Source organism: Heterocephalus glaber, unplaced genomic scaffold (genome assembly GCF_053883595.1).
Source record: "Heterocephalus glaber isolate CG9 unplaced genomic scaffold, H.glaber_assembly_v1.0 deba00001457, whole genome shotgun sequence".
Taxonomy (NCBI): Eukaryota; Metazoa; Chordata; class Mammalia; order Rodentia; family Bathyergidae; genus Heterocephalus; species Heterocephalus glaber.
The window spans coordinates 38,544,165-38,556,652 of NW_028258305.1; the positions used below are offsets into that span (position 1 = coordinate 38,544,165).

At 41.0% G+C, this 12,488-nt stretch overlaps 1 protein-coding gene across 1 annotated transcript in view; it reads left to right on the forward strand.

Annotated features, from left to right (window-relative positions):
- Nucleotides 1–12,488, forward strand: part of Alk (ALK receptor tyrosine kinase) — a 703,900-nt gene that overhangs the window by 427,472 nt on the left and 263,940 nt on the right. The gene's annotated exons all lie outside the window — the stretch shown is intronic.

The following is a 12,488-nucleotide window of genomic DNA, read 5'->3' on the forward strand; positions in this document are numbered from 1 at the left end:
TAGTTAAGTATGCATATAAATATTTAAGACTGTTTCAAAGAATAGAAAGAGAATCTATAGCTTCCAAACTAGATGAGGACAAAGGGAATATGGAAAACATTTATTTAACAGAAACAAAGAGAAAAAATTTTTTTAAAGAAACACTATTAAAAAATTTATGACAGAATTAAATCAGATATGTTGGTAATCACAAAAAGGCAAATTGACTATATTTACCTACTTAAAGGATAGATTATCACACTAAATTTAAAAGAAAAACAGAATCCAACTATCTACTTACTAGAAGCATATTTAAAACAAAACCATATAGAAAGGTTAAAAATAAGGTGGAAAAATATTTATTTTCATGGGCCAAAGGAAATGATTATCACTTAAAATAGAATTTAGCCCCAAAACTCCCAAGAATAAGAAATACAACAAAATAGGAAGGGAAGAATCGAGCAAGAAGATCTAGTAAGAGCAACCTTTTGTGGACTTAGTGGACTTGTTATGTGTAAAGTAAAAGCTGAGGAAAAATAGTTACTGATAAGGCCACTTTATCAGAAATTTAGAGATCAAACAGAAAAATAATTAATAAGGTTATAGAAGATTTAAACAACAAAATTAATATGCAGCATACTATGAAACCAATAGATCCATAGACACTTTGAACATTTATAAAAATTGGTCACATTCTTTTTTTTTTTCATTAAGTGTATTGGTACATTTTAGGTATAAAGTACAATTACATTTATCGTTAGGATCTTGCACCTGTACATGATATATCTTAGTTCTTATTTTTTTCCCCATTTCCCTGCCCTCCCTTCACCCCCTCCACCCTTCCCTATTTACAGAGACTTTGTTTCCAATTTTTTCTTTTTCTCTTTTTTTTTTCTTTTCCCTTCTTTCCTTTCCCATTCCCCTCCTACCACCCCTACTCCTTTAGACTTTTTCTTCCTATTTCACATTGTCAGTTATATCATTTGAACCTTATTTACACTTTTAGTATTTTCATACCAGAGAAACTATTCGGTATTTACTCATGTATGTCCTATTTATTTCACTTAAGAGTATGGCCTCAATGTGCATCCATTTAGCTGTAAATGTCTCTAGTTTCTCATTCTTTATGGCTGAGTAGTACTCTATTTATAGAAAAACTACATCTTCTTTATCCAAGTCTCCAGTTAATGGGCACTTGGACTGTTTCCAAGCTTTAGCTATTACAAACTGTGCCGCTATAAACGTAAGTGTGCATATATCACTGTGGTATGATTCTTCTAATTCTTTGGAAAGATACCCACCAGAGGGATAACTGGGTCAAATGGGACCTCTAATCCTAGTTTTTTGAGATATCTCCATACTGATTTCCACAGTGGTTGCACCAGTCTGCACTCCCACCAACAATGGAGAAGGGTTCCTTTCTCCCCATACCCGCGCCAGCATTTGTTATTGGTTGATTTCTTGACAGCAGCCATTCTTTCTGGGGTGAGGTGGAATCTCAGTGTTGTTTTCATCTGCATCTCTTTAATGTCCAGTGATGTTGAACATTTTTTCATGCATTTATTTGCTGCTTTTACTTCTTTGTCTGAGAAATGTCTGTTCATTTCAGATGCCCATTTTTGAACTGGGTTTTTATATTTGGGAGGTTTGATTTTTTTGAGCTCTTTATATATTCTAGATAGTAGACCTTTGTCTGAGAAACAGCTGGTAAAAAAAATTTTCCCACATTGTGCGTTGTCTCTTAGCTCTGTTGGTGGTTTCTCTTGCAGTGCAGAAGCTTTTTAATAAAAAATTGGTCCCATTCTTATGCTAGGAAATCGTACTTCATGAGACTGGTACCATAGTAATCTTGTTCTCTGACCACAGTGCAATTAAACTGAAAGTATAATAGTGTAAAAGTCGGTTAAAAACAGTAACAACATATGTTTGGAAACATTAAAACTCTTTTCTAAATAACTAATGCATTAAAAAAAGCAATTCCAATGGAAATTGCTCAATATTTAGAACTGAGAGACAATAAAATCACTAATCAAAATTTGTAAAATGCAGAGATCAAATTTATTGCCATATATATGTATTTTAAGTTGTGAGGTTCAGCACAATGGGCTACAACTTAAAAAACCTAACTAAACTGAAAGAAAATGTAAGAAAAAATAAAGACCTGTCTTAAAAAAATGGTTCTTTGAAAAAAATTAATAGAGACAAAAGAGGGAAAGGGAAATCAGGCAATAAGCATAGATACAAGAAAAATGTTTTAATGAATGAATTAAATGATTTTTTATCAATCAATTTGAAAATTAGATGAAACACGTGATTATCTAGAAATAAATTGCCAACCTTGACTCAAGAAGAAATAGAAACTGAATAAACTGATAACTGTTAATGAAGAGGAATCACTAATCCATTCCCGTCTACCACCGCACGAAAGACACAAGACCCGGATGCTTTTATAAACAACCTTTTTTTAACCCCTGCCCAGAAACCCAGAAGTCCTATCCTTTACAAACTATTTCAGAGAATAAGAAGGAAAGAAAAAGAAAAAGGAAAGGCAAAACTGCCAACTCACTTTAGTGGCCAACGTACTCATGTTACCCAAAACTGTTAGTAAAGAAAAACTTTAGACCAATTCATTTAATCCCATAAGTCCCAAGTAAAATTCTAGCAACCAAATTCAGCAATGTATTAACACAGGAATTTGGTTGTTAGCATGTTATTTTGTTTGCTAACATGAATACCTACGTGTATTTATGTTTGCACGTATGTTTGTATATAGGTATAAAATGACCTGTCAAGATTTAGCCCAAGAATGCAAGAATGGATCAACAGAAAACCTATTAATTAGATGAAGTCATTCTATCTAGCCAAAACCTGCCTGTGTAATAATGATATAAAAACATGCATGAGATGGAAAAACACCAGTGAGTGTAATGACCATATCAATGAAGAAAGCAAAATCGTAAGATCCAGGAAGGATACACAGATGGGCTTCCCCTGAAAATATGCTATTACATTAAATAAAATCTAAAGCAAAATAGTAAAAACATGATTTGATGAAGCCAGATTGGATACATGGGTGTTAATTAAATTATTTTGCTATTTCTATATATTAAAAATATTTCACAATTAAAATTAAAATCTTTTGTACGTATACCAACTACCCAAAATGAATATAACCATTATATAGTGCAAACATGTACAAATGAACACATATTAAATTAAATTAAAACATCATTTAAGGATCAGCTGTCTTAATCACTTAAAAATCTTGTTAAAATACAGATTCCCAGTAGATCTCTGGGCTGGGACCTGAGATTAGGTTCTGTGTTTCTAAAAAGCTCCTGGGAAGTGCTGCCACTTACAGATGCAGGACCTACACTTTGGGTAGCAAGAATGGACATATGCTCTTTGTAGCATTAGCTAGGGAGCTTATTTAAAAAAACAAAAACCCTGTAACCCATCCTAGCGATCCTTATTCAATTGATTTGATGGGGCATTTAAATATTGGTAATTTTTGAAACTCATAACATGATACTAGTGGACAGCCTTGGTTTAAAACCATTGAGCTAAGTGTTATCTCATTTTGTAGAGCAGGAAACTGAAACCCAGGAAAGGCATATACTTACCCAGTCGTATAACTTCTTGGGGACTAGAACCTACTCTTACTCTACTATTCCTGCTCTCTTTCCAAGTGCAGAATTTTACTACTGTCTTCTTCCAAGTTCCTACCTTTTGGGTTTCCTATTTTGGGGTGTATTTTGTTCATTCATTTTTCTTAGCCCAACCGCTATGTAGGCCTGGCCTACTGAAAGATAGAGAACAAATCCATGTCAATCAAGGGAGGCTGCCATTGATGCCCTACCATCCCCTTTTTCTCTATCAGTGCCCCTTCACGCACAACTTGAAACTCTCTTGAGGAGCTTCCTGCAACAGATTTGAATAATCCATAAAGTCGTCATAGAAGACTAAAGAACTTAGCTCTCTAAGGCCAACTCTCAGAATTGGTCTTAGCCCTATCTGCAGTCTTTTGGTTTTTTGTTTTGATTTGTTTTGTCTTTATTGATGGTTTTGGCTTTGCTTTATGTTCTCTTCTGGAACCTCTCCTGCTGTCTCATCAGCTGAAGCATAAGCCACTTGTTCGTTCCATAACACCAACAACGCTCATGTCTGTGCAAAGCATCCAGACCTGCATGGCATGGCTGGCCTCAGAGCACACCATAAGATCGATGCCCACTTAAAATGTTAGATAACAGATGACCTTTCCAAGGTGTTGCCACGCTTCTCTTCTAGCCTTGACCTCTACTTCCTTACCAGTTCACCCTGATTCGATAGGCATAGACATCTTTCTGCCTTAGTTTTCTTTCACTTCAAAGAGGTGTGGTTTATGCCTATAGTCCAAGTTCTTTCATGTACAGAATCCTGCAACCTAAGGCCTTATGAATTAAAGAGGCTAGGAAATCCCACTGATCACTCCCTCCACTTTATGAAACCATGGTCCCAAGTGGCAGAATAACATCCCTCACTCATGGCATGCTGTCCAGTGGTATATTCCATTCAACCCACTGGTCCCCAGTCCTAGAAATACCTTTCCAAATCCAGAGAGAGCCTTTATGGCCTCAGTGTTACTGGGGTTTTAATTCCAATACTGGTCTCAAATCAACCCAGTCTCCAGAGAAGGAGGCAGTGGCTGAACAGAATTTATCCAGAATATAATTTATCCATTATACTAAAGGACCTTCCATTGTCCATTTAAGGTCCCTGGTCACAAAGGCAGGAAAGGAAAGCCACAGCTTGATCAGGTTTTCTGATAGGCCCACTATATTCTCTTTTAAGGCAAGCAAGACATGAGACAGTTAATTAATTAATTAATTAATTTGCAGGGAGAACTGAGGCTTAAGAACTTTTGGAAATAAAAGAGAAAGTCATTCTGTTGCTGGGTTTTAAATAGTGCCTTGACCTTCTTTCCTGAATATAAAGTAACCACTATATCAATACTCCTTCTGTTCACTTATCACTTTCCTGGGCAGGAAGGCTGTGAACCATGTAAAGAGAAAAATGACAGCTGGAGAGAGGAGTTCCAGAAAATCATATTTAAGTTATACAAAGAAGAAAACTTTAGATTCAAAAGCTATTAAAACTGAAAAGACCTTAGAGACAGTGGGTCCAGTGCCATTTTTAGGTGACAAAAATTGAAGCCTAGAGGAGAGGTTTTGCCAAAGTCAGAAATTCCAGAAAGCTCGAGAAAGAAAAGGATAGTGAGTTTGGCAGGGACAGATTAATCAGGTAGTAGATGAGCCTTTATTTATGCAGTGTGCACTGATAAGATAGTATGTATAAATTGATTTTGGGTAAAATCAAATTATATGTGAAGTCTATTACAGGAGCTTGCAGTTTACAGGAATCTTATGATAAAAACTGAAAAATAATTTTCTTCCCTATTGCTCTTCTATTTTAATTCTGGATTTGTCTACAGAGGAGTCACTTAGAGCTACACATACTGTCAGTTCAGCGAATTCTTACTACTGAGTTTGTTTTCCTACTAAGATGAACATGATGAAAGGGTAAAATAATTAAAGCCCTGAACCACAGAGCAGGAATCCACGTGCTAGTCCAGATCTGACACTTCAACCACTGTTCCAGGATAATCACACGGGCTCCTCTTCACTAACTGTGGAGCTGGTCCTCAGACAGGAGCAAGGGCCCCTGTTAGAGAACACATGCACGAGGCATGTGAGACAACTCAAAGGAGCACACTGGATCTCTTTTTCTTCTTTAGAACCTGGGCTACTCACAGCACAGTTCCTGGATGGCAGCAGTGGTACCCACTGAAAGCTCATTAGAAATGCAGGCTCTTAGGCCTCACTCAGACCTGCTGAGCCACAGTCTGCTAGGTCTCTGGGAGAAATAATAGCTTAGGATACCTTGTTCAGTTTCCCAGATAATAGATGACTTAACTCCATGGCTTTCCTAATTCTCACTTTTGCTTCTGCTTATACGTTGCTAGAAAGCGCGTGCTGAGGTCTTAACTTGAGCCAGCCAGCCCCACCTCTGCTTTCATTCCTTTGTTTCGCTGGTCTCTTTTTTGGCTACTGTGTAAAGTAAGTCATAGGTTGACTGGCAGCAGCAAGAAATATCAACATATCCCTGAGGCAGAGAACAACAAAAAGCAGAGACAATAAATATAAAGAGACAACCATCTAGCACTATATATATATATATATATATATATATATACACACACACATATATATCCACAAAGCCATATATGTATTTAAAGTTCTTATTCTTTTAAAATATTTTACTTTTCATTGTAAAAATTAATTGTGAAATATTGTAAACATACAGAAGTAATATACAAATATAACAAGCACCCATATACTCACCACTTAGATATTAACATTTTACCCCAATTGTTTTGTTTTCTCCTTTTTAATAGATAAAGCTAAATCCTCATTCCATCCTCCCTTCGTCCTCCTCCATGGCTCTCTTCAAGTTTCTGAATGATTTTATACTTTTATAACTTTTTCAAGTTATTCTGTCTGATTTTATACTTTTCCTATATACATATGTATCCATCGTCAAAGCATATTCTTCTTTTTATCACACTGTACATATCTTTTGGAACTTGCACTCATAACTCCACATTATATTTTAGAAATTTTTCTGTGCTGAAGTAAAAAAGTTTATTCATTCTTTTTGTGGTTTTTTTGGGGGGGGTATCGGGGATCGAACTCGGGACCTTGCTTTTGTGAGGCAGGCGGTGGAACCACTGAGCTAAATCCCAGCCCTATTCGTTCTTTTTCAACCACTGTTTAGTATTTAACTACATGAATAAAAACCAAGAGGCAGTTAGGTTGAAGGAAATAAGAAGGGCTGCTTAAAAAAACCAAATTTTCATTTATGTCTACTATGTTTTAGATCAGAGTTCCTCTAACAGATTGCAAGAATCTCATGCCCTCTTCCTGATCTAAGCCTATCTTTGCTGCCCCTGAAATGAATGCTGTCCTCCAGATGTTCCTAGCTTCTCCCAAGGTCATTGGCACGGCAGAGAGCTCCTGTACTTCTTGGTGGTGGTAGGAAGACAGAGTATTGGCCGCCCTCAGGGGGGAGACAGCCAAGCTGCCTCTTACTCCTTTGTATAGCTCTGTGATCTTCAATCAAAATACCATGACTGGAAAAGGCTCAACAGCCAGGCCCTAGGAGGATATGGTGAAAATGCAAAGACATTATTGCTACAATTTATCCTGAAGGAAATTTGCAAAGCCACATGCCTGAGATTTATGGTGTGACATCTAGAGATTTCATGCACTGTATTTCCCATTTATGGGCCTCAATTTAGTTAGGAGAAAAGAAGCTTTCTAGAGCAAAAACACCCTAAAGCTTTGGTGAAATGGTATATTTAATTAATTCCAAAATCATGAAACAAGTAAAGAGAGACTTTCAGGCCTGTGTATTCAAGTGTTCCTGGGTGTGCTTGTTAGGTCCTGGCCACGGAGCTGTGTACCAAGGACAGAGACTATGGTTAAGAGCTCAGAGCCTGTGGCTCTGGCTGCAAGCCTGGAAAGCTCAGGGTGGGACCCATCTCCAGGACGGTGTAGATCGGTCTGCTGCAGAGTCTCTATCCAGGTGACATCACAGCAGGTCTGCAAGGGCCTCTGGGTGGGTGTGGGCCTGACAACCCTCTCTAACACATATCCTTCCTCCCTGGTATGATGAGGCCCAGTCTCATAATAGCTGAACTACCTTTTGTTAATATAGCCTAGAACATTAACACTCTGATAAGGAAGCAGGATGTCATGGACAGGGCCTCATGCAATGGCATTTACCTAGTGAGTCACCTTGGTGTAGGGTCGTATACTTTGCAGTGTGAAAACTAGATTTCTTTTAGTGTTTTAAAATCAGTCAACCTCTGGGAGCCTTCCTTGACAGTCACCAGATTCACAAGCTAGGTGTTTTTCTGTCCTCTGTGTTTGCCCATGCCATGCTAGCAGGCTGGGACTCCCACATTCCTTACCTTTCCAAATCCTGCCTGCCCTCCAGCACTCACCTCAAATGCTTAGGTCCTCCTTGGAACCTCTTCTCAGCTCCCCTCCCCCGACCCTGAGTGACCCCTTTCTTCAACTAGGTCCAGTGCTGAGCTGGAGATGTGGCCCTGTGGTAGAGCATTTGGTCAGCATGTGTGAAGCCCTGAGTTTGATCCCCAGCACTGCAAAATGGGGTGGGGGGAGTGACTGTGTCCAGGGCTCATCATTAGTGTATGTTAGGTATCTATCTTAAAGAACCTCATAGTGTAAATTGATTTGCATATGCAAATAACCAGTTCTGTAGGAACCCTGGGGGCACAGAATAAGCCTTTATTTCACAGCTTTCCTAAGTTTTAGCATGGGGTAAGGGTAGTGGGAAGAAGGCAGTCCCACAGGGGAAGGGCTTTGTCTCACGTACACAGTGATGGGAGCACCTGCCCTACCCTTCCTGTGCCTCTTGGTGGACAATGGATGGCTGTTGGGAGGCTGTGAAGCACTTTGTACAAAATAAGGGTCATACTCATCATGTGTGCTGCAAGGATGGTTTGTTAATTCACTTTAAATGAAACATGGAATAACATGTCCTCTCCCAGAAATTACAGAAGGGAGACAAGGGCCATATTCCTCTGTATATTTATATTCACATGTGTAGTTTGTATTCATGTTCCTATCTGTGACTATATTAACATTCATATTTCTTTCTGTTGGGTCTGGAGCCAAAAACAGTGAACTTAGGGAGTTCTGAGAAGCTGAAAGTGAGAGAATTTCTTTGTTTTTTTTATGGATGGAAAAGCATACATCGAGGGGGGCAGCGCTTTTCACAGCTTATCAATATTGAACTCAGACTCAGGAAAACAGTCTTTTTCCTTTTTGTTTACAATCAACGTGCTATGTGCTGACAAAAGATCTTGCCTTTCCTTCCCTACATGCTCCCATCCAGCACCTCCCGCTAAAACTCTGCTTTTTCATTCTAAATCATACTCAAATTCAGTTTGTGTTTCCTCACTGCCAGCCTGGTGTTGGCTGAGAAAACAGTCTTCCCTAAGCCATCCGGCCACACGTTAAGGCCCCACGTTTCTTGTTACCTCTGAGCACGCTGAGCCCACTCACCCTCTCATCCCTGTACACCCTCTGTCCCCACCCACACTGCACCTCCGGAACTGGCAGCAGGTTAGATCTCCCACCCTCGGAACTGCTGTGTCCCTGTGCAGGAAGAGGTGGCCCTCTGAGAAGTCAGCTCTTTAGTCCATAACCTTCCCAATCAGAGAGCAACTCTGGGTTATTAAGAATTATGCGTGGTGAAGCCTCTGATAAAATGACTCAACCCTAGTTTGGGGACTTACTGACTTGCATAGCTAGGAAAGAAAGGAATTACACATGCATGCTAAACACCCTACTAGGCAATTTTATTGTTTTAATCTTACCACGTCCTCATCAGGACTAGAGCAAGAAGTATTGCAATTTATTTTATGATATGGAATCTCAGAAAGGTTAAGTAATTGTTCCCCAGCCCACTTAGCTGGTGACAGCTGCTTTCTCTTATGCATGGTGCTGCCTCTGTATAGTGGGATAAAAGGTACTAAGCATGTTGATGATGATGAAATTTTTCCAAGCCTACTGGCTCATTGCAGTCTCTATGACCCACTCAAACCTTCTATAGCAGGAGTTTTCTCCCTGCCCCTCTTCATGGACCCAAACCTGACCCAGCCTGCAGTGCTCAACTCAGCACTCACTCGTGGATCACCTTTTCCTGTGGACACCACAGTGTTTATAGCCTAGGTGTCCCCAGTCAGTACCACAGCCTAGACCCTTCTGCATCCTTTGCCCCAAGTTGGTAGGGAATCAACCTCCTCATTACACTGTTAAGTGCCTGGAAGCAGAGGACAGGGTCAAGTAAGTAGGGGACCTAATGATAGCCTCAGCCCTGAAACTGATCTTAAGTCTATTATTGACATTTATGTATTTATGTGGCCTAAGAGTTCATTACGGCTAACCGGGAAACAAATAGTGCGGTAAGCCTTATCCGGGCTTGTAGCATTCTTTGATTTCATTTTATGAAAGAAGTTTTGATAAAAAGAAGAATTGCCATGAGACCCCCCTGGAGTTCCTTAAGGACAATTAGAATAGCCATTGGAGGAAGAAGGACCCTAAGTGAGGGAAGGGTAAGAGAGCCCAAGGCTGACTTTGCCCACCTGCCAAGTTTACCTAAGGTCCAGGAAGTTGTTGACTCCAAAATGGGAGAATAGAAAAGTTCCTAGAAGTGATCTAGCCTGTTCCCCAGAAATTACAGGGGAACACCCTCTAAGGTTCAGGAGAGGCAGCTGTTGTCTCTACAGAACACAAATCTGACTGTATCATTCCTGTGCTGCAAATGCCACAGTGCTATTGGCCACAGCAGGCAGGCTTCAGTCTCAACAAGCATCAGCCTCAGCAATGACATTCATCCACTGACACGGGCAAATTCTGGCTTTTCTTCTACTCGGTAATTGTATGCCCAATACATCCTTGCCCCTTTAGGAATCAACTGAAACATAATTAGTGATTTCTTTGCAGTTCTCAGTCAGCTATCCCCATGCAGAGCCCCTGTAATTGTTCTTTCGGTATTTGCCACCATGTATGACAAGACATTCATCGGGCAGATCACGATGAAAGGGGCAGGTGTGACAGGGTTCTCGTCTGGGTTTAGGCCCCCTCTTGCTTTGTCCTGTGCCTTTCCCATTCTCTGTGAACCCCATCAGAATGCATGTGACTGAGAGTCAGGTACCTAGTTTTCACCTTGAATCTACTCCAATGACATTAACTATAAAAAGGCAACTCAGTCAATACCTGAAAAGTCATTAGAAACAAATTACTAGCAGCACATCTCACACCTAATTCCTGCATGGTGACACCACCGCGATAAATACTACAGAATGGAATCTGAGCTCATTGCAGGGCCTGAGGCTCATTTGCAACCTGCCTGATCTGTCCTTTCATTCCCTATTCCACCCCACCCCTGGGTAGCTTCACACACCCTGAGTCTCAACCCACAGTCCAGGCTTCCTTGCCACTTCCTGCGCCCTCACCTAGGAAGTGCCACCGTCCTTCTCCTCCGGACACTTCCGCTTGTCTCAGGGCATGTTGCTTGCTCTCTCTTCTGAGCTGTCCGCTTCAACCCTTTCCCCAGCACTGGTTCTATGGATACATAGAGTTTTATCTATATACCTAAGAACACTGTGTTTATCTTTGGAGGGTAGGGCTGTGTGTGTGTGTGTGTGTGTGTGTGTGTGTGTGTTACTGATATTTTCAAACATTTAAATTTTTTTTCGTTAATGTTTCTTTCCTACAATTATATTTATGGATGGAAAAAGTCAGTGTTTAAAAATGATTGTCATGGTTTTACGTCTCTCACCCCCTACTGTACTTTGGGATTACCCTGGCCAGAAACCAAGTCTTCTTTATCTCCAGAGCCTGACGTAGAGTTAGAACCAGAGTGCACTCACTGTCTGTCCGATGAGTGGATGAATAAATGGATGCATCCATGGGGAGAAGAGGACAGCGTTTGAGTTGGCGACTAAAGACAGGGAGCTGAGCCTCAGTCTCGTCATCGGAAAGGTAGATGACAGGTCTCATTGGTCTCAGCATCATAAAGTGTCCCTTTGGAGTCTTAGGACCATGCCCTCCACCCAGCACAGCAAGGGCTGGCAAAGCATGCTGTTCCCTGGCTGTGCTCAGTGCTCTGCTCTCTCCTCCATCTGTCAGAGGCAGCCCTGTGCAGGACGACTGAGGTTCATTTCATTGCAGCTGTGGGACTTAAAGTCACCGGTCACCTTTGCCGCCTGTCCGGGATTTTACAGCCATGCTTTCGCTGTTTACTGTGATGTCAGTTCTCTTGAGGTGCTCAGAGCCTTTCAAGTGTGGAGCTCCTCCTGTAGGTGAACAAGCCTGCACTGGACTCGGTGTTCGTTGCTCTGTGGGACCCCGCTGCACTCTCGCTGTCTTAAATTTCCAGCCACATTTTCTCTACCTTTGACTGAGAGGCCAGGGCCAAACCAAAACTGGCCTCTGGCATTTCTCAGTATCTATAGAGAGAGCAAGGATTTAGCTACTCACTAAGGGAGGAAACACGATGACAGCGACAGCTGCTTCCTCCTAGAGCTGTCCGGGAGAAGCTAGAGGTGGAGCCTCGTCCATGGAACCCAGCCCAGCAGGGAATGTCCCCCGGTGTGTGAAGCTGGACGTGAAAGGGCTCCTTTAGAGTAGGGAAGTCAGGTTCTGCCAGCTGCATACTCTGTGGACTTGCATAGGGATTTCTCCGCTCTGGGCCTGTTTCCTTATCAGCCAGATGCCGATAATGTTACCTGAGACGGCTCAGTACAGGGAATTCCTCTTCTTTCCCTGCCTCCTTTGTGCCCCGTGAGCCCTGGGTATCCCAGAGATGTGACTCTAATTCAACCAAGAAAATTCTCCAGGACTGGCTGCTGGGCTTCCAGGTTTCTTGTCCACTCC